The following is a 22,940-nucleotide window of genomic DNA, read 5'->3' on the forward strand; positions in this document are numbered from 1 at the left end:
GTGAAGCAGCTTAACTCATGGGGCTACATTGCCTGCCCCCAAGAACATTGGTCTTAAGAAAAGCTGAATTCTCAAAAGGAAAGTGGAAATATTCTTAGAAAGAGAAGTGGACAGATGAAGAGCAGAAGCACAGTAAGGGTTAAAGAATTATGGATTTTCACACAGCACCTTATCTACCAGTAACACTGCTAAAATAAAACTGAAAGTGAAAGAGAAATTTTCTATGGACATGAAATGTTCAAATCATTGTTGGATGCTTACATTTGCTTCTGCTCCAACAGTCACCAATTTTATTGTTGACATCAAGAAGGCCAGTGATCATCAACTGCACCAGGCAGATCAGCATGAAATGACCGAGAGTCACAAAAATTATAACAGCAGCTCTCCACTTTATGGTTAAAATACTCATCATTCACTTTTAATCATTTATCCATTCTTATTCTTTTTGAATGGGTGATAAACTCCATGATTCAAAACAGTCAAGTGGTATAAAAAGACTTTCTGTACCCTCATCTTCTATCTTTGTTTATTCCTATCCTTCCTGTCATAACTAGCTTCTATTGCTTTCCTATTTTTCACTTGTTTCATTTCTGTCTTTATTTTGTTTCTCTCTTTAGTTGTTAGCTCTAAATATTATAAAAAACAAAGTACATAAATAATGCAATCACATACTAAAAATGAGGTAACCATGAATGGAACACTTTCAAGTTTATAAAAAAAGAAGAAAATTCAAGTAGGCACTAAAATATGAATGAACCTTGAAGACATCAAGCATAATGAGAGAAGTGAGTCACACACACACACAAAAAGCAAATAGTACAGTGTTTCCTTTACATAAATACACAAAATTATTTAGATTGGTCAGACAGAAAGTAGATGAAAGGTTACCAGAAACTAAGCCAAGGAGAGAATGGGTACATGTCGTTCAACGGACACACCGTTTGGGGTTGTTGTTTTTTTTTTTTTTTGAAATGTTTTAATTCTGGACATGGATAACAATCATGATAGACAACAACATGAATGAAGTCACTGCTAATTATTCGTGCACTCAAAAGTGATTGCAACAATATACTTATGTTATACATGTTTTAAAACAAAACTGTGCATGAATAATGTAAAGATTAAGCATTAAATTGGGATCTTGTATCCATCCAAAAGAAGTCACCAAAAGTTCATGCTGGCTACCCTGAAGGTTTCTTGTCACTCTCCCTGGACCGTTGCCTTGTTAGTTGGGGGGGGGTCACCATCTTCCACATGTGCTGATAATCTCTTCTGGAATTTTCAAAACCTACTTCAACACATACATAAAAACATTGCTATGATATTTTGGCTTTCTTTTGAAATTTTATAAATTAAATTGCAATTACATATTCAAGTTTCTGGATTATTTTGCTCAAACCTACATTTATGAAATGCATGCATGTTAATATGGATGTATCTATAACTTACAGCTTAATGTACTGCTTTATGCTTCAACAAATTCCCAATTTTTATCATGTTCCATTTATATATATATATAAACAATATACTGAGCACTCACTGGACACGATGTTGCATACACATATCTAATAGATCCTTTGTAAAGTACATAATTTAACTTTTCTATATTCTTAACTCTCACTTTTAACACATTTTCCCAGTTACCAAAACCTCCTAACATATATTAGTACATGTGTGTCAATGTTTACTTCTATCTTAATATTCTTTTTGCTTCAGATAATTTTAGCTTGTGTTACTAGCAACATTCATTTGAAACTACAATATTCTATTAGTGGATTAAACTTTTTAATCTCACAATTGCTTGAAAATATTAATTTATTTTTCATTTTTTCAGCATCTACTCTAGAAATTCACATGTACATGCTCAAACTTGAGCTTCTAGCCTTCCCCTTTTTTGGAGGCCCCAAAGTTTTAGGAAACAGTGGTTTATGTGTTTCAAACTTACAGATTCCTTTGTTGTTTCCCATCTCTACGTCATTTTGTCCTAGCTCAGTATTATTATTCCTAAGTAATAAACTTGTTTTGGACATCCCTCATGCTTTCCATAATCAATTGCTAGGATCACTGTTTCTTCCTACACCTCAATCTGTCCATGTCAAATAACTTCCTGCGCACCTCTAGTACCTGAGCTGGGATTTCCTGCAGTGATAGCTGGTGGTGAACATTCAGAACTCTCATGAGTATGTGAGCTGTTTGTGTTTCAAAGCAGCTTCATTTCAGCCTTCTAAAAATTCATTTCTCACTAGAGAATTCTAGATTACTGTGGTAGGCCTTGCACATACTAAGGACTTCGGTTTCTTCTCAAATTGTCTATCATCCTTCAGACATCATCCATACCTGCACGTTCCAATTCTTTAAAAAATACCTAATGTCTATCTCAGGTTGTGAGTCAGATATTCTGTGTGACTCTGGTATTTGGCAATTTGACTACATTGATGTTAAAATATGGATTTCTTTTCCTATATGCAGTTTGAACTCTGTCTTCTGAAAATTGTAAAATGGATAAATCTATGGAAACTCCTAAATTATTATCTTTACAAATATTGACTCCATACACAAGATTTGTTTGTTTATTTATAAGGCAGAGCGACAGGAGGAAGGAGGAACAGAGAAAGCAAGATTTTCCCCTGGTTAACACCCCAATGGGTGATAGGAGCCAAAGTACATGAGTTATTACCTCCTTGACATCTAAGGATGCTTGACATCTGCTGGAAGTTGGGTTGGCAGCAGAGCAGCAAGGACTCAAATCAGTGCTCCAAACCTAACATAACAGAACCTACTGTTTCATGCTCCAAATTTCTTGAGGTCTCATGGATACATATAATTCATTTTTCCTTCTCTATTTCATTCTAGAAAATTCTTTTTGACTTGTGTTCTGATAAACTGAATCCAGCTTGATATTAAAGACAAACAAGCCAAAATACCCATTGTATTTCTACAAGTACTGTTTGGCTGTAGTTGGTGTTGTTTTTCCAAATGCGATACTTATTTTGGCATTTTGCTACTCCAAAATATACTTCTAAATCTGTTGTTTGCTTTCTGAATATAGTGCCATGGATGTTCTTATATTCTTTGTTGACAATTCCAATATTCTCAAGCTTCAGAGCTCTAGGTCTACTGTTATTTCTGCAGACACTGATTAATGCTTCCTTGTTTTACACAGGCTTTCTCTTCATTTTTACTGTTCACTGTTGATTTCCCTTGGAAAACTATTTGTGGGGATTCTCAAATGCTTTTTAAAAAGGACATCTTCTGTTAAACTCCACTCTACAGCTTCCATTTAATTTTAGCCTTCCTCTTATCAATTAGCTGACTGCTCAGAAATATGTTGTGATATTCTTGCCCAACCGGTGTTCCTGATTGAGACAGGGAAATGAGATAATGTATGGACAGTGTCAGATAAGTGGCAGATACTGTGTTCATCCCAGAAAAGGGAAAACTTAGGCTAGCATAGTGTAGATACTGGAAAGGAAGGAAGGGAGAAAGGGAAGATGGAGTGAAGGTTAAGAAGGAAATGAGGGAAGAGTTTCTTTAGCTCTATGTGGTTGGAGGCCAGAGTCTTATGGGTGCTTCATTAACACAGATTCTTAAATATTATTCTAAATCTGTGCTATTCAACACATACAGCTATAAAGGTCTTGGATATGCAAGGTCATAAATAAATGCAGGAAGTATTTCAAAGAAATACAAAAAAGCTATGACAAAAACACATTAATACTTCTATATTTCTTACACATTGAAATAATATTTTAAACCTGGTTTCCATAAAATATATGATTCAAATTAATGTTAGTTTTAATATCATGTGTTCTCTCTCTGATCTATGACAGCAAATAGAGCATAAAAAACAATTTCTGTGAGTGAGATTAGCATATTGGGAATTAGCTGCTATACACAACAAGTGTCTCTACTTATGAGCTATCGTAGTGTTTCTGCTTTATTATTAGCTTACTTTTATCATATGTAATTTTATTTTTATTCTTTACTTGCTTTGTCATGATACACTTAAATATTGGTAATTTAGGTCTGTTACTGTGAAGTGAATGAAAATGCTATTATAATAATTTAGGGAAAAATAATAACGGGATGTTAGGATGGAAAAAGGAGAATGAGTGTGGAGAGGATGGACTCCTTATGCTTCTGAATCTGAATTATAAAAATATGAAATCTACTAATTTTTACATAAATAAGAATAATGAAATTTTTAATCTAATTAAAATTTAATGCTGGTTTTAAGAATTATTGTTGCTCAGTTTTTAAATTTTTTTCTTTATGTACATGTACTTAAAATACAGAGTGACAGAAAGAGAGACAGAAATTATCCAACTGCTGTTTCATTCTCCTAAATGCTTGTAATAGGCAGAGCACAGCTAGGAAGAGGCCAGAAGTCAGGAAATCCCTCTTGGTCTCCCATGTGGGTGGCAGGGGCTCACATACTTGAACCATCATATACTGCCTTCCCAGGGACAATAATAGGAAGTAGGATGGGAAGGGTAGCAGCAGGGACTTTAACTGCCACTCTAATATGGGATGCAGGTGTCCCAAGCAATGGTCTAATTTGTAGCTCCACAACTAGCACCTCTGATGTAACTTTTAAAGAGAGAGACTAATTATAGTGTTGGATAGATCTGCGAAATGTCTGAAAGCAGTTTGTGTAGTGGGAGAGGAAGAGGCAAATGTATATTTAAAAGTAAAGATTATTGTTGTAGACAATTTGTACAAAAGCAGAGGCATTGAGTACAATTATTTGTGAGTAGTTACTCCATTCAGCTGAATCACATATGACGGATATTCTCATTACTGAAGCAGTGTGAGGTGTTGTAAGGCAGGAATGATTCATTTGTAATAGACACAGAGCCCTCTCTGAGTCAGGCAGTATGCCAAGAACTAGCTTGCAAAGTGCAACACAAGTTAATCTGCCTCCAACAGGCTTGCTTTTAGGCAAGGAATATGCCTCTCTGGGCTTCAAAATACACCATCCGTTCAGTTCCCCATTCAACAACATAAGTCCCACCAGGGCATTGCAATGTCAGCATTCTGTATCCCAGAGTACTGGCTCTAGTCCCAGTTGCTCTGCTTCAAATCAAGTTTCTGGCTAATGCATTGTGCGAAGCAGCAGACAGATGATAGCTAAAGTGCTTGAGTCTCTACCATCTTCCTGGGAGACCCAGTTGGCCTTTCCAGTGGAATGAAGATTCTCTCTCTCGCTTTCTCTCCTCCATCACTGCATCTTTCAAATGGATGAAAGTAAATTTAAAAAAATCTGAAAAAGTACATCAGCCTTTGTGAAGGCAGGAAAAGAAGCTGTGCTATTTTCAAACCCTGACTCTGTCTGACACCCAAAGACACAAGTGAGTGTGTTATCCACTTTGTGCTGAGCATCACACAAGAGATGCCATCACTAGTTGAAAGTGATTCTTCAAGCTTCCCCACAGACTGCACCTGCAAAGCATGGTCTTTTAGCCATTTTACAAGATCCAGGAGTGAGAGTGGGACCAGTAGGGAAACAGTGGGCACCTCCTTCTTGGGTTGCCACTCTGATTGGTGAGCATGAGAACCAGGACTGGGGCAGGCATGGCTAGACAAAGTGGCACCCATCTGCAGGTGTATGGGCTGGATAGTGGGGCTGGTTGGATTGAACTAGGCTTCAATACCCATTAACATGTATGAGAGCAGAAACAGATGTGTGGCAGACTGGACCAGTCTGTTGTACATACTGGCAAAAACTGGAACCATGGCAGGGGGCAGGCCTGGTGGGGGTTATTATGGGTCACTCTGACTAGGCTTCAGCTCCCACTGGTGTGCATGAAGGCTGAGTGTGTGGTGGCAGGATTGGGCTGGGCTGGTACATGTAGAAGACAGGGCTAGAGACAGAACTGACTTAGCAATTGCAACCACCAGCATGTGCATAAGCTGCTGGAGCAACGAACTGTGCTGGACCCTCCATTGGCAAGCACACACAAGAATCAGGTCTGGGATCACCTCAGATGACGTTTCTATGGGGATCCTCCCAACTGAAATGCTGGACTCAGACCCCCGACTATGGAGAAAATTGCAAGTTCCATGGTCTGAGGAGCTCATTGGCTTAGACAGAGCAATCGACAGCATATCCAGATTTTTATGGAGATTATGACAGTACAATGGAGTCCGCAGAGGACACCCGGTACCATAACAGAGGATGGAGGCCAGAACAAACCAATCAACTACCCCCAGCCAAGTGCTGGCAGTAAATATCTGGGCAAATGGAGATCCTAAGGTGGACTATTACCAGTGGATTCTGGAGAGATTTCATCATGCTAGGAGTGAGAAATAGGCAATAATTTGGAATTATTCAACTATCAAAGCCTCATATCCCACACTGGGGACCCTGAAATAGTGTCTGGTGGCTGCTCTCCAACCCATGGTGCAGAAGCTTTTAGAAGGCTGGGTGTGGCTTCTCTGCTTGTCTCCCTGCTTCCCCTAGAGGCAGGAAAGGAAAAACGAGCAAGTGGAAATGGTGATTTTATCCACGTTCCTGTAGCCCTTGACCCTTAACACTCTAATCAACTATTTAAAAATCATCAAAATAACTTTAATTCTGGATATGTTCTCATCCTCAGACGCAAAATGTAACATTGTTAAGGTATAGATTCATTCTTCATCTTGGATTGATAAAAGGTAAGCTACAAGAGCAATGGCTTTCATTTAGTGACCCATTATTTACTCACCAATAGATGTCAATTCCTATTGTGGGCTAAGCTGTTGATTAGCACTCATGGCGCTGGGCTGGGTCAGGAACTAGGCTTGTGGCTGAAAACACATAGACTAATTGGACTCATCTGTATCCAATATCCTGGTAAATGAGGATGTGGGGGAAAGCGTATATAAGGAGAGGTGAAGGAGCAATAAAGAGACACTTCACAGTCCCAGCGCCATGGCTTAGCAGCTGAAGTCCTAAACTTGAATGCATCGGGATCCCATATGGGCACCGGTTAAAATCCTAGCAGCTCCACTTCCCATCCACCTCCCTGCTTGTGACCTGGGAAAGCAGTCGAGGATGGCCCAAAACTTTGGGACCCTGCTCCCATGGGGGAGACCCAGAAGAACTCCTGACTCCTGGCTCTGGATCAGCGCAGCACCAGCCATCGTGGTCCCTTGGGGAGTGAATCATCAGATGGAAGATCTTCCTCTCTGTCTCTCCTCCTCTCTATATATCGGACTTTGTAATATAAATAAAGAAATCCTAAAAAGAGAAAGAAAGAGACTTCGTAGAGACTTCTACCATCACTGGTCTCCTGTTGGTGTTTCATCCCCAGACTCTCTCCCTGTCCACGTTACTGACACTACTGGTTGGAGCATGGCACATAACATGGGGCATGACATGAGGGACAACCTGAGGGACTCCTGAACCTAGGAAGGTAAGTTTAGAATTAAAATTTTGCAGGGGCATAAGTGATTTCATACACAGACCTTCTCCCTATCCTGGGGCACAAAAGAAAATCTGAGGGACCCCAGGAACTGAGGAAGCAAGCTTAGAATTAAATATTTTGCAGGGGCATAAGTAAAAAGTTATCATGGGACAAGAACTCACTAAAGCGCAGATGATTAAGGGAATCAGAGATCTGCTCCAGTCATAAGGCACCAACCCTAAGCTTAAGACCTCGCAGAAGTTCATTGAAACTGTATCTCCATGCTCTCCTTGTAGTCATCTTTTTTTCTCTGATGCTTGGTAAAAATGTTTTGTCATTCCCTCAAGCAGTGGTACAACCCTTCCTTGAAAATTTGTCCATAAGAAGGGGAAGGGAACCACAATCCAGGTTAAGAAAGAAAGAAGTAAGGAAGAAAGAACCCCAATCCAGAGTAGAAAGACAGAGGGGACCCCAAACCAGGGTAAAAATGGAAAAGGAACCCCAGGCCAAAGTCTGGAGAAACTGCGCAGAGAATATTTGTGGTCCTCTTCTGAGGAGGAGGAAAGGGAAGAGGATAAAAGTGAGTTTGTGAGGGTCTTCCACCTATAGAGCACGTGCCCACAGAGCGTGTACTGAGCAAGAATCTCTTTTGGACAGGCATGAAAACCTCTGTGCTGCCTGTGCCTTCGGTGCCATTAAATCTGGGTGCAACAGTGGAAGATTTATAGGAGCAACTTCAGCGTCTCTCCCTCCAGTTGAGGCAAGGATTAGCTATAGCCCCAGACAAAATGCAACTTGTTTCTCCATTTAATTATTTGGAATTTCAACTTTTTCAGAATTGTATTAAACCCCCCCTCCCCAAATTTCCATAGCCCAGATGTTTTTAGCCATCTTTAAAAAGGCATCCAAAAATTCAAAAATTTTAAATTCTAGGGTTTCCCTTGGTATTCTTATGAGGCCTCAAGAATGCCAATGGATTTAGCTCTCTTTTTGTGGAGACAGTTAATCAGGTTGATTAAATTATATTAAGATAATTTGCAAATGGATGTAACATACATCCCAGAGTTTGGGACACTAAAGTATGTGTTTGTCACTGTCAATACCTGCTCTGGATTTATTCTAGCTATTCCTTTTTTAGGGAAACAAGTCAGGTACGCTCTAGCCCATTGATATGCATGTTTTTCCATATTGGGAACTCCAAAGTTATTAAAACTGATAATGGCCCCCGCTGTACAAGCAGTAAGTTTTGTGATTTTGCTGCCTCCTGCAATCTACAACTAATTACAGGCGTTGCTTATAATCCTCTAGGACAAGGTATTGTGGAACACGCCAACCGTACTATTAAGGATTACCTTATTAAAACAAAAAAGGGGAGTATAGCACTCCCCGAGACCATTTGAACCCTGTATTGTTTATCTTAAATTTTCTAACATTGGATGCTGAAGAACGGTCTGCTGCAGATCATCATTGAAATCTGTCTTGGAAGCAGAAGGGTTATGTGATGTGGAAAGATCCCTTGACTGGTCAGTGGCAAGGCCCAGATCCCATCCTCATATGGTGGCGAGGATCGGTTTGTGTTTTCTCAGAAAATGAAAATGGCCCACAGTGGATTCCTGAGAGGTTTGTCCAGCAAGCTTCTGCTGCTGAGTCTTTGAATGCTTGGGTACTAGCCAAGGTGATAGCATTTGAGTCAGAAGATCAATGGAACAAGCAAGTATATTAGGCCTTTATATAATATATCAGTATATTAGTATATTGTTAAGCACCCCTCTTTTTTTCTTCCTCCTATGATCACCGAGGTTCTGATATTTCTCTCCTTTTCTATGTGGCAGCTTTGTGGGGAATGGGCATGCACTGCATGCCCCCTTTTGCCTTATTAAGAGAGGTAATTATTCCGATGGAAATTATCAGTTCAATCACTCCTCTGGATTTGAGGACTTGTTCACATGGGTGAACCTTAGCTCCTTGAATTTCAAGCCCGTGTCTGCCTAGGCTATCCCCCCATTTTTCTCTCTTACATACAGAAAATGTCTCTAAAGTGAATTGTACCAAGGTCAGCTGCAACCTAACAGCATGTTGGAATGGCAATGATGATACTGCTGTTGTCATGCAGCTGCCCGGAATACTGCCTATGCCTGTCGGAGCTAATACAGGGGCCTCTGTTGGCCTGATAAGGCATAAAAGAGACTTTGGCACAACATCGACCATCGTAGCCAGGGTTGCCATCGTAGCCACCACCACAGCAGCGGTGACCATAGGACACCCTAAAGCTGCTGCTGAGACCATGAACAAGCTTGCAGAACCTACTGCCTGAGCTATGGAGCAACAGAACTGTATAGATGAACATGTGCAGATAGGCATGCTTATGTTGTAACAACAGGTTGATTTGTTGGCAGAGGAGCAGCAGATGCTGTGGGATATGGTCAGGGCCTCTTGTTCCCCATCATCATGTGCAAGGGCAAAATGTTTCCCAAGCCAGGAAACTGCTGTCTGCTCTTTGCTACCAAGCTAAAGATACTCCTAGCCATGGAACAGGGTTACCAACCTCCCTAGGTATGGTTTGTGCAGCTGCAGCAGGCAACTTGTTGAATGGCAGCCAGTAATGGGTAGATAAGATGGACTGGGCACTGACCAGTTTAAGACAGGCTCTCCATCATGCTACGGGGATTCCTGATGACGGGTAAGGCTGATAACCTGAGAGTCCACAACCTGAGAAAGCGCATTCAAGTCTGCTTTAAAACAAAAAAGGTTGTGGGCTAAGGAGTTGATTAGCGCTCATTGAGCTAGACAGAAGCAGGAACCGGGCTTGTGGTTAAAAACACCTAGACCAATTGAACTCATCTGTATCCAATTTTCTGGCTAAATAAGGACTTGGGGGAAAGTGTATATGAGGAGAGGGGAAGGAGCAATAAAGAGACACTTCACAGAGAATTCTACCATCACTGGTCTCCTGTCGGTGCTTTATCTCCAGACCCTCTCCATGTCCACGTTACTGACTCTGCTGGACTCTGCTGCTTGGAACAAGTTCCAGAACCAGACAAAACATGTAATCAAACTTACTGAAAAGGTTGGTGAACAATATGTATTCAAGAGAAGTTGTGCATGGATTTCAAATTCTTTTTTGCAAAAGCAGAAGTTTATTTTAACTTTTCTGTGAACGTTTTGGAGTCTCATATATTTTCAGTACTTTTATAAATTGTGCTTAACTGGATATTTCTAAGATAATTTAATGTACAAAGTATCTAATCTAAAATTTTTGTTTGATGTAGGTTCATTTTTACCTGTTTTGTGAAAAATATACAATAATGCTTTAAGTCAGTAATTCTATAGATGTTATTAAGATGGTTTTAAATAAGGCTAAGCCCATTTAAACTATGATCTAAACACAGCTTAAAGGAAAAAGCCACAGAGTAGGTAATATTAATAGCACACATTGTAGCTGAATATGATGAAACACATGCTGGTGATGTATGGGATTTGATACTTTGGGTCCATCTGCCCAATCTCCTGAAAAGTCTAACAGCATGAGGATGACGGCAGAAGGGGAAAGGAACATCATATGATGTCCACAAGCTAGGCTCAGACATGGCTATGATCCTGTCTCTCCTGTCTTACTCCAGGAGCATAGCTTTTCCAAATCTTTGCTTCATCATACATACAGGGGTGATGACAGCATGTACATCACTATGGCAGAAGCAAGAAGCAAATGTACATGGTGTGACACCAAAAGCCACGCCACGATCTTTACCCAAGTTTGATCTCATGTGTCCATCTGAAGGATCTGAAGCTGCCCGTGGAATCCCATTGTAAATATTTGCGGTATTGTAGGGAAAAGTGAACAGAGATGTCAGAGGTCTATCTCAATACGTATCATCTATACAACACTCCAGTGCTGTTTGCCTGTTGTCCCTAATCTCCAACTGGTAGAAAACCATGTCCCAGGTGAACTAGCACAAAGGGCAATGGGAGTGTAAGACAATCCAGAAAACGAGTTTCTCTTTACACTTCTCCTGATAACGTTTCCACTGATACTGACAGAGACATACTATTATCAAAGAAAAAGGCTTCCACTTAAAATTAGCATATATGGTGTATAAGTGTTTTACATTAATCAGAAGTCATCAGATATCTGTTTCATTACCTCCTACACAGGCTATCTCAATAAACATTTCAGTAAACTTATCAGTTATTTGATCTCCTGAAAGCAGAAAGAGGCCAAAAAGAGTGGTCGGTGAGAGTGCACCTCAGATACCCCCAGCTGATCTTGGCCAAACATTGCCAAACCACTTTCCAATTCAGGAAGTTCTCAGAAGCTGGCCACATTTCCAGCACAGTCTGATCCTCCCCAGGTGTGTGCGCTGCTCCAGGTAAAGAGTAAATAACACCTCTAGGATCAAATCAATAGCTTTTTGCATCACAGTGCAACCACAGCCCCAAGGAGCTCTTTCAGGAGGCCACAGGGTCGGTCTCTATTCCTGCATCCTGGCTGCTTTCTGTTAGGAGCTCCCGCTCTGTCTGGCCATCATCTTGGTACTCATCCAGCCATCTAGCAAGGAAAACGAGGATCGTTAAGACATGAGAGCACTGAAAGAAGGTACGTCACTCAGAAAATGAACCACAAAAATGACCCAAAAGGCCTTTAGAAAAAGGTCAAGAGTTTTTTTAAAAAGCAGCTGAGATTTCAGGCCACACCAAATGATCTTCTGGTTACCAACGTCCACAAATCTTTTTTTTTTTTTAAAGATTTATTTTTATTATTTTTTTTATTGGAAAGGCGGATATACAGAGAGGAGAGACAGAGAGGAAGATCTTCCGTCCGATGATTCACTCCCCAAGTGAGCGCAACTGGCCGATACTATGCCAAGCCAAAGCCAGGAGCCTCTTCCGGGTCTCCCACGCGGGTGCAGGGTCCCAAAGCTTTGGGCCGTCCTCGACTGCTTTCCCGGGCCACAGGCAGGGAGCTGGAAGGGAAGCGGGGCTGCCGGGATTAGAACCAGCGCCCATATGGGATCCCGGGCGTGCAAGGCGAGGACCTTTAACCACTTGCGCCACCGTGCCGGGCCCCACAAATCTTTATCTTACATTTAATTTGTGATATCACACTGGTTTATTATAAAAGTTTGAATCTTAAAAATCCTTATGATAATATCACAAACATCCTAATATATCTTAATATCAGTAAAAACTTTTCATTCAGAGTTCATTTATTCTTTTCTTGTCGTGTGACTGACAAGCGTACACAGTGGTTCAGTCCTCAGATGCTGGGAAAACATTCTTCAAAAGGAAGACACAACTACTTATGAGGGAATTTCAAAATGTGTAGGAAATGGAATTGAAAGATAAGTTTATTTTGGCATAAAAACTTGAAATACATAACCAGTCATTTTGTGATATGCATTTCCCATGAATTTTTTAAATCATATGCAAAAGGCAAAAAGTTATACCAATCTTAAAATTATTAATTTTCATAAATTAAAAAAAGATTAATAGCGTAATATATAATGTAGAATTATTTTTATGCCATAACTTTGTAGTGCATATGTTTTCTTTACATACAGCATTTTTTCCTTTCAGAGTAGCCACAGTCTAAGAGTAGGGAACACATGGCATCCACATGGTGAGATGTGTTTCTGGAGTCAGATACATACATATTGGTCTATATTCGGAACACTAGACCTACGAAGGCAAGAAATTTAAACCTCTTCATGCCTCAGTTTCCTTATCTGTGCACAGAAGCATCACAGAGCTTACTTTTAGGCTTCCTGTAAGGATCAAAAATAGCTCAAGTCTGACATTCTAGCCTTACCACAAAGTGTATTCCTTGATAAGAGGTGTGTAAATGCCCACTATGGAAATCTTCACATTTTTTTCCCTAGCAGTAAGAAGACAAGTGTGTAATTCTTGGAATCCCACAACAGTTTTTTTTAACTTCACAATAAAATTATAAGCTATTCATTTTTTGTTAGAAACCTTCTCTTGTCTCACCTATAGGAAGAAACCGAAGGGTATTTTATTTACTTATATATATTTATCCTGCAGAGACAGACAAAAAAGTTCGTATCAGTTGACTGACTCCTCACATGTCTGCAACAGGCAGGACTGAACCAGGCAGAAGTCCAAAGCTAGGAACTTAACCCAGAACAATTATGTGGTTGGTAGGGACCAAATCACTTGAGTCATTGTTGCTTCTTTCCAGGGTGCACATCAGTACCCAGGCACTCCAACACGAAACTGGGGTGTATAAGCAGGCGGCTTCACTAATGTGCCAAACACCCACAGCAGAAGACCAGAGTTTTAATAGCTGAGAAATCATGCTAAGGAAGACAATAAAATCTGTCTTCTCAACTGTAGAATCCAAGTAGAATTTTCCAACAAAACAATTTTCTAGCAAACTCAGCAGTTTGAATAGGGATTTTTCCCTTAGAGGATTGTTATATAATGGAAACAACAGATGACAGTCGCAATTAAAACTCTCCAGAGAGTCAAGAGATCATAGGAACCTACTCTCTGGCTCAGCTGGGCATGCATCATGCATATCATTAATTTCTTTAGATGTCAGTTTTTTCACCTATCAAGCAAGGTGCAAGACTAAATGTTATTATCTATGGTTTATTCCATCTCTAGAGAAAGAGCCACAAAACAATTATTCATTCTTTTTTTTTTTTTTTAGCTAACCCTGGGCCCTCAGAGAAAATGAACAAGAGAAGTTTTCAATATTGACATAGCTCAGTACATAATATCAGTAAAATATTTGCCTGTGTGCAGTATTTAATGTGCTGGGAGCACATTACTATAAAATATCTGGAATATTTTTATTTGCACCATTTTTTTTCCATGAATCCAATTTACAAGTGTTGTGATTATTCTAACATGTAGAAATAAATCACTCTTGACTTTTGTTTTTTTGCCAGTAAAATTAACTTGGGATCTAAGGAGAATATGACTATCATCACCTGCGCTGGGTGGCTCTTGCTTTTATTCAGTGTGATACATTTAGAAAGATAATTATCTTTTGTTTACCACTTACATTATTTCATTGTTATCATCACATTCCAAGCAATAAAATTCTATTGTATGATATTAAACACAGTTTCATATGATACCAAATATCTTGCTGAGCTATAGAACCAAATGTTGTGTATAATCTGGCCAATGTAGTAGTCACTAACCATCTGTGTCTATCGAGCACTTGCAATGTAGCTGTGTAACTAAGTAAACTGATTTTTAAATTGACTTAATTTTAATTAATTTAAATTTAGTTAGCCATATGTGGCTAGTAGTTACCATATTGGACTGTGTAGATACATTTTTTTTAAATAAAAGGGAATTATATGGAAAGTTCAGTTCTAAATATTTAGCATATGATCCATAAATAAAATTGGATTTTCCCCTCATTTGTGTATATGGCCTTCATTTATGTGTATGGCCTTATATTTAAATATTTTCTTAAAATTTCTCCTTTGGCAATAATAGTTACCATCATGGAGCATTAAGTAACTGTAAGAAGTTTTGCAACCTCCTTATTTCTGAAATTCTCAAACAACCATGTAAAATGCATATCGTTACTACTACAGACATAAAAATGACCTGAGTTTTACAGAGATAGGCAGTAAAAGAGGTGTAATTCAAATCTAGTCCTAAAAAATCTCAATCTTTGTTCCTTGCACTCCATGTTAATTACTAAAATGATTTCTTAGAAGTGAAATATAAGGTCTCTATCTAGAACTTCAGTTTTCTAAATGACAATAAACATTGTTGCATTCTAAATGAATGTATACTGAGGAAAAAACAGTTTAAAAAGAAATTACATACGTATTATAAATTCTGATTCCACATAATGCAACTTCTTACTAAATTCTAAAAGAAAAATACTTACTAGACTTAACTACAGTAGGAGACACACAGTTAACTATTGTGCTTCTCCACCTGTCTGAAAAAAAAATGTGCTTTCCCTTAAGGAAGAGTAACAGTCAGCCACCTGCTGACCTCAGATCACCTGACGACCTCAGAAGTAGCTCCGCAGCTTCCCAGAAAACCATAGCTCCCTCCCTCGCCTCTCATTGAATGGGAGCTCTTTGAAGACAGCATTCTTCATTTCCTATTTGTATACGTGCAGAAGGAGAAATAATGCATGACACCTAGCAGGCATATAACATTTTTTGCACAAATAGATGAATCAGTTAGTACACACAATGTGTTATCTAGATTTAAGGAACATGAAATCACATAGACATAAAACCTTGACACCTGGGTCCTTGCTGACAGCCTACTAACCCACTGTGTCCCTTAGGAGACGGAGGGGACCCAGGCTCTTACAGACAGACAGACACTGCATTGCCTTACTGATGATTCTCCAATGTTTGCTCCATTTTGTAACAACAGGAGTTGTCCAATGCTTTTTATACAATGACTGAATGAATCAGTGTATTTGATAGATTAATTAGTAATAGAAGGAAGCTGAGCTTGTAATTTCTATTTTTAGCATTCTGTTTCAAGATACATTTGCTTTTCTGTTCACAACCAACTCTATGAAATGAGTAGAAGATATTCTCATCACAATATTTTGAAAACTAAGCATCTGGAAGTTTAAAATGTTTTACCGTTAGTTTTTTATTGTACCTGTAATGTGTTAGCATGATGCACTAGAATTCACATTTTCACAGCTAATTTCAATGTGTTTAAATGACTCAAGTGAACTAGAAAGAAAGGGATTGTTCTTGTCTTAGACTTGAACACACTGAATTACACAGAAGTTGAAAGTAATACCCATCTTTTATTCAGAAGTAGTTAAATACTGCAATGTATCTCCATTTCATGTAATACTTGCCTCCATTATACAGTTCCTCTAGATAAATATAGGTATATACATATTTACCTGTATACCTATTGATTTTGTATTTTGATAGACTTGTGACTATTTTTGAAGGATGATACTATTATAATATAGGGCAAGATAGTGGTGGTGGGAGGGAAAGCATGGAAGGGAGAAATCCCTAAGCCCTAAACTGTATCATGAAAGTAAAATAAAGTAAAATAGGGGGAATCAAGATGGAGGAATAGGGTGAGGACATGTGTAAACAGATGGAGAAACATTAGCCAGGGTGAAGCAGAGAGAGTACATTCTAGGAAATATGGGAGGACAGACAAACAGCAGAGAGGCATCTGGAGACTGACAGACACAACGGTGTGGTGCAGTAGTGACCCGATTCACCAGGGGCATTCAGCAAGTGGTGATCTGAACCACACCAGTGGCCAGGACTCCATCAGCAAGCAGGTGGGAAGAACAGTTCACTGGGAATTCAGGAGGTTAACCCAGACAAAGAACTGCCCAGCCTGCTGGTTTGTTTGATTTGACCAGGAGCAGAGACAGACCAGCAGATTCCAAACAGGCACTGCAGGCACTGGGTGAATTTCACAGTCCAAACCTCCAGTAGAGCCTAATCGGGTATCGTCTTGTGTAAGGAGGCAGAGGCTATGGGATAAGACTGCACATGCACTAAGCTGGGTGTGAACTCATTTTGGTATCAGTGAGTTGTAATCCTCCAGGTTCCAACCAAAATAGGTCTGGGTAGCCCCCAGATCTAACGGCTAGCAGATCAACTCCACAAGTTGCATATCAGGTATTACTTTGTACAGTGTGGCAAAGATTTGAGATTTCAGGGACAACAATGAGCTGCACATGCATTGAGTTCAGCACATTGCACTGGTCCCACATTGAAAATAATGCTGACTTTGGCATCTTATGGCTCATGGGTCCAGATGGCCCTCAGACCTAACGGCCAGCAGGTTGTGGAGGGTGTGACACAGGTGACTGTAAACAAAGAACCATGTACCAACCACAATAAGTAAAACTGCATTGCAAACCTGTGGGTGACACAGCTTAGAAATCTGTCCTAAGGAGAATCTGCTAACCAGAAGTACAATGACAAAAAACAAAAGAAGAGACAAAGGTACAATGAATATTACTGAGGACTCCCCAGTAAAGTAGCAAAAACCTTTGCCAACCTCAGAGTTAACTGGGGAATACACTGAGAAAATTGGGGGATACAGAATTAAAAATACATTGTTATAAAGCTTCTTTCAACAACAAGAAGCACATGCAGGAATGTAAGGAATATACCACACAGCAAGTAACAACACTGAAACAAAATCAAGCCGAATTATTGGAAGTAAAGGAAGCGATAGAAAATCAAAAATTCAATGAAAAGTCTCAATAATAGAACGAAAAAGGCAGAAGAAAGAATCTCAGAATTGGAAGATATTTCTTATCACAATGGGGAAACAATTAAAAAGCTGGAAGCAGAGCTGGGTCAAGCAAAAAAAAAGGTATTCAAGAATTAAGAGACACTATTAAAAGGCCAATTATGATTTACTGGAGTTACAGAACATGTAAAAAGAGAAGCTGAGTTTAAAAATGTACTTGCAGGTGAAAAGACCTTCAACTCTGGTTAAGGGAGAGAAGGAAGGATGAGGAGGCCTCCTACGTGACACAGCTTGAGTGAGTAGGATAGAAGAGAGCATCATTTTTGTACTGAGGTATTATGGGATCACACACCTGTCACAAGGAAACAGAACCTCTTGACTGCCATCTTCCTCTTCAAATTTTACAACAACACACTCCAGGAACCATCCATTACCTGCACAAATCGACAAAAGAAATTAACTCTAGCTAAAAATGTACTAGCATTGTCTATTTTATCTTTAGCTAAAAATACACTGGCATAATCTATTTTAGTCATGCACTATCCAAAATGTTCCTTTTAAAGTACACTTGTCAGGTAATTTGGTTACAAAAATATGCACATCCAAATTGTGCCAGTAGAGAAATGAAAGCGTGAGTGGGTGACCCAATTACTCAGAGAAGCAAAGAAAAAGAAAAGTTTCACTATTAGGGACACAAAGTCTCTTAAACAATGTTTAAATATTTTTAAACTACATGAACCAAAAACAGATATAGAAACAAATTACATAAATGCATTTTACATATATTAAGTAGAAGAGTCATATATTGACTTGAAAATTATCATTGATTATTACACTAGTTAATGCAATTAGAGGAAAAGACAATGAATAAAGCAGTTCATGGGGAAAGCTAAAGAAGTTGGCAGTGAAGGGAGAGAGAAAGAAGGAAAGAGAAAACAAAGGAAACAGAAAAGTAATGTATTGGGAAAAAACAACAGAACTATTGCACAGTTTTTATGACTTATTATAATAAAACTCAAATAATTACAGAAAATAGTAAAGTTAATATAAGAAAAATGGTTAGGGCCCGGCAGCGTGGCCTAGCGGCTGAAGTCCTCACCTTGAATGTGCCGGGATCCCATATGGACACCGGATCTAATCCCGGCAGCTCCACTTCCCATCCAGCCCCCTGCTTGTGGCCTGGGAAGGCAGTCGAGGATGGCCCAAAGCCTTGGGACCCTGCACCCATGTGGGAGACCTGGAAGAAGTTCCTGGATCCTGGCTTCGGATCGGCATAGCATTGGCCATTACACTCACTTGGTGAGTGAATCATCAGGTGAAAGATCTTTCTCTCTATCTCTTCTCCTCTCTGTATATCTGACTTTGTAATAAAAATAAAATAAATCTTAAAAAAAATGGTTAAATACATAATGACTAAAAAAATGTGGTGCATTTCTTTCTACCACAGAGGAATAGATAAAATGTTTATTCAATGAATATTACAATTTTACCTTGCAAAAATCATAAATAAAAAAGTAAATGTAACACTAGATATACTACAATTACAAAAATTACCTAAATTTAAGAAATGACGGCCAACAGGCACAAGCAAAGGCAGAGCCATGCCAAGTTTTGAATAGAAGACATTGAAGAGATGGGAGTTTCTCACAGGCTAACCTAAAGCTTCGGTGCAATTAGTCAAATTCATTGTATTCTTTTAAGAATCAACTAACTGATGAAAAAATGTATGTGGATAATAAAAGCCCAAGACTATCCCAGACACTTTTGAATATTGTAAGTTACAAGATGAGCACTATCAATTATCAAAATTTGTTATTCATTTAGGTTAATTTGGGCAACACAGAATTGGTGGTAGTATCAACATTTCATAGTTCCAAGTTCTTTCTATAATTTTCCTTATCTTACACTTGAGTTCCACTTTCACAAACATCAGTTTTCATTCACTAATGCACTTTTTTCTTTCAATTTTATGCTATATATATTTATATATGAGTATCTGTCTATTCACCTAGCAGCTATCACCTAGAAGTAGGGCTGATTTTCTTAAGCAAAGCATAAAATGTGCTGACCATTGGAAGAATGTTAAATTCAACTACATTAAAATTCAGAAATTCAGCCACGAAAATCTACCCCAACTGGAGAGGCTGCTGTGTCAGCAACTGTTGCTTGCACTCTCCTTTCTGACATTCCTGCAGATGTCTTTGCTCTTGTCTATAAACCAGGTGAGTAATTTCTCAGTCGTGAAGTGTGACTAGAACGCCAATGTGCAATATCAGTCTCACTGGCTTAAAAGATACCGTTTCCAGAACTTTCATTTTCATGTGCTATGCCCAACACTGGAAGTCCATCAGAAATATTCTCAAGCAAGTGTACATTACAAGCGAAGTCATCTGGAAACTAGGAGTAAGAACATTAGGAAATGTGAACAAAATGTTCAGAGTGGGTACTTTGGAAGAAAGGGTCAGAAAGGTGAGATACAGGTAACATCGTGAATCTCACTCAGCTGTTGTTACGGTGAGAGGTCATCAGAATTCATCTAGTTCACATTTTAACAAATAAAGGGAAAAATATGGCCCAGGTACTCTAACCATTCTGGTAATTCATTTTCTTTTTATTACTAGGATTATGCAAATTGGAAGGGTAATTAAAAATTTTTGAAATTATGTTGTGTTACTTGACTTTCCTTAACCAATTTCTGAATAACTTAATCCCGTAATTCAGAGAAGGCCATGAAAATCCCCCCAAAATATTCAGGTATATTCTATCATTCTAAATGATCTTTTCTTTGTTTGTGTTCTGAACTTGACAAATGCCCTTTTTGATGAAATAAGAGCAAACTGAGAACCCCTTTAAGAACAATTCTAATTCATTGCAATTTAATAAAAGTGTCTCATGTGGGTCTGCCATCACTAGACTCTGCATGTCAGGAAAGAGGACATTTGCACCTTGTCTGTCTATGACAAAGTGCCCGGCATAGGTTAGACACTCAGCCCAATGCTCACACTGGAAAACAATCTAAAGAGCACATGTGTAGGATCCTCCAAGAGGCTAACATCAAAACAAAAAAACAAATACTTGTCTCTGATTACTCAAGAGCCGTTGGGTCAGGTTCTTCACTAGGCTCATGTGTCTTTTATGTTTTGCCACAACTCTTACATGGTTTCTATTTATTCCAAAGTTGTACAAAGTTTGCTGTAAATCTGGGACTTCCATAAAGCTTTCTGGTTATTCTATTTGTGATTAGATACCCACAGACAGAACTATTTAGATTGAAATAGCAGTGTTTTACAGAGTTTCTTTTTCTAAAATGGAAAGAAAATAACATTGAGAATTTCACTGAATTTAGAAATTTGTTGTTCTCGTCTAAATTAGCAATTTAGCTCCAAAGCGTATTTAAAACCACAGTGTTCTTTTAGTTCTTCCTTCTGCCATTTTCATTCTTTGTGTCAATCTTGTTGAAAGCATCTTTCCCTTCAAATGTCCAGCCTACATTTTCCAGTAAATTCCTACCTCTTCTTCTTTTACATAAAAGAAGAAAATAAAAACTGCCCTGTGGTTTCTGCTGCCATTATCCTCAGAGCAGATCAGCTTTGACTTTCTGAAAATGTTAGAACTAACATTGCTTCCTCCCTCATCTCCAAGATGATAGTTTAGAATAATTCTTTTAAACTATAGCTTGTTTGATTTCTCAGACATCTGAATAAGGAAGATACTGTAATTTTTTAGACTGTTTAAGCCTGCTAAAGTTGTGTGTGAGATCCAGGAGCAAACCTTGTGAGGTCATTCTCCCTGGCCACCATCTCACTGACTGCACTTCAAGTGTGTTTGCACTTACACTGTCAGAAAACTGGCATTCATCAGTTACCCAATAGCACTTTGAATAGGAATTCCAAGACAGGAATTTCCCAGCCATTTCCCAATTGGTCAGAGACCACTAATGGGGAAGGTTTTCTGCAGGTTTCCGCAGACAAGGAGGAATCGGGAAACCTCTAAGAACACAAAACACGTCCATAAATAACGAAGATCTAGTCCTCACTGTACCTACATTAGGACCCCAGGATAAAAGAATGAACCCACAACGAAATGACTGACAGTCCCCTACATGGTTGGGAGACACTCCAGTGGCCACATGATGGACTTGGGAAAATTGACAAAAGACACACATTGTGAAACTGGAGGGGAGAAGAGGGAACTTGGGGGTGAAGAAAGGGAGAGCCCAGCACCAACTAGATTGTATCAAAAAAAATTAATAAAAAAATTACATGTAGGAAAGATCAAAAACAAAATAAATTTTTAAAAAACACAAGATGCTTGTGGAAATATGTATCTCTCTCTCCATCTTCCTCTCTCTTTCTCTCTCTCCCCCTCTTCCTATTTCTCCTTTCAGGAGACAGCCCATTTCCCACATCTATCAAGGGAGATGCTTTCCCCTTCTTTTTTGTATGTTCATTTGTTCACTTAGCAAATAAAACTTCTCAGGCTGCAACTGGTTCCTGGCTTTTTATTTCTGTACTAAGTTGAAGGAAGAGCCCACCAAGCTCTGCTGGTAACAGTTTGACAAGGGAAAGATAACAGAATAGTGGAATGAGTGCATACCAAGGGGCAGTTGGAGAGGAGTTTGTAGTGGAAATTCTGAAAAGAGATGCCGTGGAGCTGCATGGACAGTACAAGCATGCAGCAACAAGTGGCACACAACCCTAACCTCCCACAGCCTGAGATGGAGAAGACAGCAGCAGCTTGGACAAGGAGATTAGAGTACACTGCAGAAGCCAATGACACTCTTGATACCAGCTGAGGGAGAACCTTGTGGATTAACTTTGAAACCAGTCTGTAGCCCTAGTAGGGGGCAGGATATCCATTATTCTCATGAAAATAAAACACATTTCTTTATCACTGTCCCCATCCATCCAATAGCATATAGTGAATAGCAGCGAAAAAAAGCCATCTCAACACCAATAGAGGCAGTGAAGGCTCTTGCACATGTGTGACCAGGGAATTTTATTAGAAAGATAAATTCACATTACCCATTGACTTTCAGAATAGCCTGGAGTTTTGGGAGGGGATTGGGGATCCACTTAACAGTGTGAGGGTGTCTCATCTCCCCTACACTATCACAGACTCCAGGGCTTAAACTTCCATGGAGAGGCACCCACAGGCAGCACACACTGGCAAGATCTTTGCCATCTCTGTGAACAGGGCAAGCTCAAGGACACTGCAGGGAAATGAAACAAGAGCCTACCTTATACCTCATACAAAAAAATCAACTCCAAATGGAATTTATAAAATGAATCACCAGACTGCTGTTGAAAAACACTAGCAGAATTCTACACCACATTGACACAGGAATAA

The sequence above is a fragment of the Ochotona curzoniae genome, unplaced genomic scaffold (assembly GCF_017591425.1).
Source record: "Ochotona curzoniae isolate NIBS_2020 unplaced genomic scaffold, NIBS_Ocur_1.0 contig_2318, whole genome shotgun sequence".
Lineage (NCBI taxonomy): Eukaryota > Metazoa > Chordata > Mammalia > Lagomorpha > Ochotonidae > Ochotona > Ochotona curzoniae.